At 47.0% G+C, this 7,500-nt stretch overlaps 1 protein-coding gene and 1 long non-coding RNA gene across 2 annotated transcripts in view; both read left to right on the top strand.

The window, feature by feature from the left end:
- LOC311314462 (teneurin-2-like) overlaps positions 1-7,500 on the top strand; it is a gene marked incomplete at both ends in the record, with an annotated part of 269,840 nt that overhangs the window by 238,007 nt on the left and 24,333 nt on the right. The window lies entirely within an intron of this gene.
- Positions 20-1,137, top strand: LOC311317413. The gene is made up of 4 exons (XR_014630754.1): positions 20-91; positions 275-393; positions 511-567; positions 688-1,137. It is a non-coding gene; the product is annotated as an uncharacterized lncRNA (long non-coding RNA).

Genomic DNA, 7,500 nt, shown 5'->3' with positions numbered 1-7,500 from the left:
ATTTCAGGCCATGGCTATTCTGAGTGACTCTGAAGTGACCATCCTGTGAGGGAAACAGGCCAAACCTGGAAACATGCCGTGATCGTTTAAGGTAAAATTATATAGCAATGACTGTACCTGTGTTACCCTGTGACACAATGTACTATTGAGCTCATGGGACTAGATATTACAACAATCTCTAAGAAATGGCTAACGTTACCTACAGTGTCACCCTGTCTGACCCAGTGAGCCTGTGCGCCACTGACTGTCTGACCCCCTGCCTCTCTCCGCTCAGGGAAAATGCCAGCAGCACTTCAGACCTGTGGAGCTTCCTGGACATCCCACGCTCGCGCCTGGTCAAGTACACACTGTTGCTGCGTGAGATCCTCCGACGTGGCCGGCCTGGAGCAAGCGGTGAGCTCACACGCACACACACACTGCAGAGCTGTGTCCTTAACAGTAATACTTAATCCACGCCGCGGTCTATAACCGCATCCCTCTGTGTGTGTGTGTGTGTGTGTGTGTGTCCAGATCGTCATCATCCAGGGCGTGCTCTGCCATGGCCAGCTATGCAGCAAGAACGGACAGGTGAGCAGAGCGCGTGCACACACACACACACAACACAGACCGGATCAGATGAGGTTTATTGTACCTAATCTAAGGCTGGTTTATTGACCTGTCTACTCTTCTCTTCCTCTCCCCCCACAGCCAAGAACATCCCAGTCCCACCCACACCCTGCAGGTCAACTACGTCCCCGACCTGACCCTGCTACAAGCGCCGCTCCTTCACCGTCTCCGCCATCGTCCACATGGAGGAGGCTGATGAGAACTGCCCCCAGCTCCCCCTGCGGGGATGAGACCCCCAGCCCCGCCTCCTCGCCGTCTCCCTCCCCCTCCGTCTCCTCATCATCATCATCATCGGCATCATCATCATCATCTCCGAACTCTCCTCCCCCTCCTCTCATAAAACAGATACAGAATACTTTATTTATCCCCGAGGGGCAATTCAGTTTCCACATGTTAAAAGCCGACATACACATACACACTCATCACTCGTACAAATTACAACACACAGAGATTCAGAACCAGGTTCACGGTTGTGCAAGAGAGACTATGCGATGAGGAGACAAAACGGACTCCTGAGCGGACGTGTTTGATAGCGGGGACAGGAGAGCTGACTGTGTTGTCTCGCCTTGTGGGACTTTTATTTTTTTATTTTTGTGTCTCAACATGTCTATTATTACAGCAGTGTTCTGTGTTACTGTCCTCATTGGCAGCTATTTACTTCAGGTGCAGAATTCTGCATGGCCCTCTCTCCGGGTCCTGCTATTAGGGAAACATTAAACCTTGTTGCATTTACTGCAGTTGAACGCATGAAATAAAAGGCAACCGCATTCCATTTTATGACTTTTCATTGTTATAGTTCAGAACATACTCACTCAGAGATGAGACAGGTGGGACCTGATCATATTTGTACAGGGCTGTGTTGATTTTCTCTATATAGTGTTCCTAAGACTTATTATTATTATTGTTGTTATTATGAATAATAACAATAAAAAATATAATTTTCATCATCACTGGAACACATTACATGAACATGTATGACAGTAAAAGCTGATCTTTAACTTTGCTTAGTCAAGTCAAACTTTATTTATATAGCGCATTTCATACACAGAGGCAACGATGCGCTTAACAAGAGGTATAGGCTAACCCCTCAGGGTCTCAAGTTACGAACCTGTCAAACACAGATGTCTCTGCCACCCAAGGTACTTCATCAGACCTGGCCACACTGCAGACCTATTTTAATATGCCCACGATATCTCCAGAGGTAATGTGATATGCAAGGTGCATGGTTAGAGGAAGATACTGTGTAACACCCATGTCCCCATAGGGAGGATGTGGTATGCAAAGTCATGGTTGATATGGACAGACTTTGTCTAAACTTTTGTTAGGCTGGCAAGCCTACCTTGTGTAACTCTTTGTCACAATAGGGCTGATGTATCATTCCAGTATAGATATTAGGCGAGAGGGGGTAGGGAATGAGACTCACAGATTTGCAGTGAACTAACAATAAGGTTGAAATCATGATGATTCATGTTAAGGATGAAACGCCATATTTCGTTATGTTAGAACTCCTTAGTAGTACAGTAGTGGTGATGATTTGTTGAATTTGCTGTATGGTAAATGGGTGGAGACAGGTAGGACTACAGATAAGAATAAAAGTTCTTAACACATAGAGGGAAGTTGGAATTTTAACGGACAGCCGACCTGATTAAATGGAGTTCCCCAGCACTGCCTCAGGACGCCAGAAAATTGAAGGAGACTGAATTTTTGCCTTTTTAACAGCTGAGCAAGTTTTGGGTTGAGATGCTATGACCTTGATGCCTGCATGGTAGAGGGGTATCAGACCGCCAGCCTGGGCGTCCTGGGGCACGTCTGATACTGGGCACAGCCCTCTGGAACCAGGGAGAGCAGAAGCAGAAGTCTGTTTCCCCTGTGAGCAAAGACATATTACCGAACGGGCCTACCGGGCCCAGGGGCCCAAGAGCTCAGGGGGCCCTTCGCATTTCTTGTATCTTTAAAGGGCTTAGCCATTCATGTCAATAACACAGCCCCAAAAATCCTGCTGAAAAACTGAAGCCACAAATCAGAAGAAAGAAACCATCATGATACGTTTTAAGTGAGTGTTTATCTATAGAACTTTAGATGGGCTGAGTACTCATGGGCCCTTCAATTATTTTGGGAGAAATCCAAAAACCAAATCCTCCGCACAGAGTTGAGGTCCCTCGAGTCAAAGCCGAGCTGGGTGAAGCTTCTTTTATTGTGAGTTTTCGATAAATGACGTGGGTGGGGGGCCCTTCAAGTGTCTGTGCCCAGGGGCCCATCATTTCATAATCCGTCTATGCCTGTGGGCGTGAGGAGCTACTATCTGAAATCATGTTGAGCACTTGAGCAAACTGCATCAGATAGAAGGATGACCCCTGCCACTCATCATGAGACTAGACGCTATAAGAAAAATGCACAATACCTCTTCTAAGTTACCCATTCCCAAGCATATTATCTCAAGCTTGTAGTAGACAATCATAGCAGCTTATCAAACTACAGTGTGGCTGGTGGAGTCCAGTGCTCCCTGTAGGAGTTAGGTGTTGAAGGTTTGTAGCCACAACAAAATGCGCTATATAAATAAAGTTTGACTTGACTAAAGATCAGCTTTTACTGTCAGAAATGTTCATGTAATGTGTTCCAGTGATGATGACAATAATATTTTTTATTGTTATTATTCATAATAACAACAATAAATAATAATAAGTCTTAAGAACACTATATAGAGAAAATCAACACAGCCCTGTACAAATATGATCAGGTCCCACCTGTCTCATCTCTGAGTGAGTATGTTCTGAACTATAACAATGAAAAGTCATAAAATGGAATGCGGTTGCCTTTTATTTCATGCGTTCAACTGCAGTAAATGCAACAAGGTTTAATGTTTCCCTAATAGCAGGACCCGGAGAGAGGGCCATGCAGAATTCTGCACCTGAAGTAAATAGCTGCCAATGAGGACAGTAACACAGAACACTGCTGTAATAATAGACATGTTGAGACACAAAAATAAAAAAATAAAAGTCCCACAAGGCGAGACAACACAGTCAGCTCTCCTGTCCCCGCTATCAAACACGTCCGCTCAGGAGTCCGTTTTGTCTCCTCATCGCATAGTCTCTCTTGCACAACCGTGAACCTGGTTCTGAATCTCTGTGTGTTGTAATTTGTACGAGTGATGAGTGTGTATGTGTATGTCGGCTTTTAACATGTGGAAACTGAATTGCCCCTCGGGGATAAATAAAGTATTCTGTATCTGTTTTATGAGAGGAGGGGGAGGAGAGTTCGGAGATGATGATGATGATGCCGATGATGATGATGATGAGGAGACGGAGGGGGAGGGAGACGGCGAGGAGGCGGGGCTGGGGGTCTCATCCCCGCAGGGGGAGCTGGGGGCAGTTCTCATCAGCCTCCTCCATGTGGACGATGGCGGAGACGGTGAAGGAGCGGCGCTTGTAGCAGGGTCAGGTCGGGGACGTAGTTGACCTGCAGGGTGTGGGTGGGACTGGGATGTTCTTGGCTGTGGGGGGAGAGGAAGAGAAGAGTAGACAGGTCAATAAACCAGCCTTAGATTAGGTACAATAAACCTCATCTGATCCGGTCTGTGTTGTGTGTGTGTGTGTGCACGCGCTCTGCTCACCTGTCCGTTCTTGCTGCATAGCTGGCCATGGCAGAGCACGCCCTGGATGATGACGATCTGGACACACACACACACACACACACACAGAGGGATGCGGTTATAGACCGCGGCGTGGATTAAGTATTACTGTTAAGGACACAGCTCTGCAGTGTGTGTGTGCGTGTGAGCTCACCGCTTGCTCCAGGCCGGCCACGTCGGAGGATCTCACGCAGCAACAGTGTGTACTTGACCAGGCGCGAGCGTGGGATGTCCAGGAAGCTCCACAGGTCTGAATTGCTGCTGGCATTTTCCCTGAGCGGAGAGAGGCAGGGGGTCAGACAGTCAGTGGCGCACAGGCTCACTGGGTCAGACAGGGTGACACTGTAGGTAACGTTAGCCATTTCTTAGAGATTGTTGTAATATCTAGTCCCATGAGCTCAATAGTACATTGTGTCACAGGGTAACACAGGTACAGTCATTGCTATATAATTTTACCTTAAACGATCACGGCATGTTTCCAGGTTTGGCCTGTTTCCCTCACAGGATGGTCACTTCAGAGTCACTCAGAATAGCCATGGCCTGAAATGTACGGTACAGCACTTCATAAATGTAAATATAGAAATATACTGTACTGTAGTCTAACGTGAGCGTCTAGCCGCGTCTTTGTTTACATAATAAGCTAAGAGTCAAAAGTCAAGCGACAGATGGACAACAATAAATGAGCTAACGTCAGCTGCCAAACGGATCTCTCAACATATCAACTAGCTTGAGCTCACAGAAGAGTTAGTTAGCTAGTTAGCTAAACATCCAAGTTCAAATGCAAAGTCTCGCCATGTTACAGTATACACTAACTAGCAAGGATATATAATTAGGATTGTCTGTAGGCTATATTTGTAGTAAGCATTACCTGTTTAACTTTTGTTGGGAAGACGGAAATTCGCTTGTTGTGTCCAGCTCATGGATGTATTTGTCCAGCTGGAACGCACGCAGATGACGTCGCACGCAGCGCGGCCGATTACGTCAGTACGTCACGCGCAGCCATCTTGCTAACTAGCTTAGCACACACACACACACACACACACACACACACACGCTCAACGCAATTAACGAAACGTCGATTACGTCAGTAGCCTACGTCACGCGCAGCCATCTTGCTAACTAGCTTAGCACACACACACACACACACACGCACACACACACACGCTCAACGCAATTAACGTAACGTGGCACATTCCACACACTGGAGTAAACGAACAAATGAATGAACGTGTGTGTGCGTCTGTGTGTGTGTGTGTGCGTCTAATTTTTCACTAAGTTCCACATAGACGCACTCAAACACACACACACACACACACACTCACACGCACACCTTATCTTTGCTAAAGATATATGCAAATCCCAGCGATCTGATTGGCTGATTCCCTAACTTTTTCTTTGCAAGGATAAGGTGTGCGTGTGAGTGTGCGTGTGTGTGTGTGTGCGTGTGTGCGTCTATAGACGCACACACGCACACACACACACACGCACACTCACAACAGGCCTGCTAAACGTGGCACTTCCCACCCCCCATATAGGTGCCTGTGTGTGCACGCAAGTGTGTGTGTGTGTGTGTTTGTTTGTGTGTGTGTGTGTGTGTGTGTGTGTGTGTGTGTGTGACAGCTCCATCCCTAATGACAGTTGGTACGGTGGAACGTCAGGTGACTGACATATTCGGCCCCGAATATTCCCAGAATGCATTGTGCCCTGTCTCAGTGGTTATTTTTTTATATCCGTCATCAGAATCTCTCTGGTCTGAGACTCTGGTATCAGTTCCCTGGTGTTCCCAGCCCCTCCACACACACACACACACACACGCACACACACACACACACACACACACGCACGCACACGCACACACGCACACACACACACACACACGCACACACACACACACACACGCACGCACACACGCACACACGCACACAGACTCAACACTCCCCCAACCTCCTCTCCTCTCACTTCATATCCTCCCCCTCTCTGGGACACGGGACGCACTTGTCTCTCTGTCCCTAACACACTGAGCAGGTGGGCTCAAACCAGGGAGAGAGAGCGGTAGGGAGGGAGGGAGAGAGAGAGAGAGGGAGGGAGGGAGAGGGCGGGAGAGAGGGTTGAAGAGAGAGAGAGGAAGATGGAGGGAGGGAATGAGAGAGAAAGAGGAAGGAAGGGAGAGGGAAAGACAAATACATAATATACAGAATTTTTTATTGTTCATTCATTATTTATATTAAGGTCTTGCTGCTTTGGCAACATGTATTATGGAACATGCTAATAAAGCTTCTGGACTTGACTTGAAAGAGAGAGAGGGAGAGAGAGAGAGAGAGAGAGAGAGAGACGGATGAAGAGAGAGAGAGAGAGAGAGAGAGAGAGATAGGGATTTTTTGCTGTGTGCCGGTGTTCCAGAGGAATGGCTCATTCTTATCAGTATTACTCACCGTGATTTGTGTTTGTATGCTAACATTTCCATCATTTATCATGTGATTTATTATGCTTGCTTTTGCAATAATTTAGCTATTCTTCTTTCATGTCAATAAAGCATTGAAATTGTATTGAAAGAAAGAGGGGCAATTAGATTGAGAGAAAGAGAGAAAGAGAAAAGAAAAGAAAGATTGAGAGAGGGAGAGGTAAAGAGAGAGATAGAGAGGTAGAGAGAGAGATAGGGAGAGAGATAGATATGTGGAGACAGAGAGATAGAGAGGTAGAGAGAGGGAGAGATAAGGAGAGATAGGGGGATAGAGAGACAGAGAAGGAGAGAGAGATGGAGAGGGAGATAGAGAGATAGAGGAGGGGGATAGAGAGATAGAGAAGGAGAGAGAGAGATGGAGAGGGGGATAGAGAGATAGAGAAGGAGAGAGATAGATGGAGAGGGGGATAGAGAGATGGAGAGAGAGGGATAGAGAGACAGAGAAGGAGAGAAATAGAGAAGGAGAGAGAGATGGAGAGGGAGATAGAGAAGGGGAGAGAGAGATGGAGAGGGGGACAGAGAGACAGAAGGAGAGAGAGATGGAGAGGGAGATAGAGAAGGAGAGAGAGAGATGGAGAGGGGGATAGAGAGATAGAGAAGGAGAGAGAGATGGAGAGGGAGATAGAGAGATAGAGAAGGAGAGAGAGAGATGGAGAGGGGGATAGAGAGATAGAGAAGGAGAGAGAGAGATGGAGAGGGGGATAGAGAGATAGAGAAGGAGAGAGAGAGATGGAGAGGGAGATAGAGAGATAGAGAAGGAGAGAGAGAGATGGAGAGGGGGATAGAGAGATAGAGAAGGAGAGAG

The sequence above is a fragment of the Borostomias antarcticus genome, assembly GCF_949987555.1.
Source record: "Borostomias antarcticus genome assembly, chromosome: 1".
Classification (NCBI taxonomy): domain Eukaryota; kingdom Metazoa; phylum Chordata; class Actinopteri; order Stomiiformes; family Stomiidae; genus Borostomias; species Borostomias antarcticus.
The sequence above is the reverse complement of the archived record's forward strand: the minus strand, read 5'-3'. Positions and strand labels throughout refer to the sequence as shown.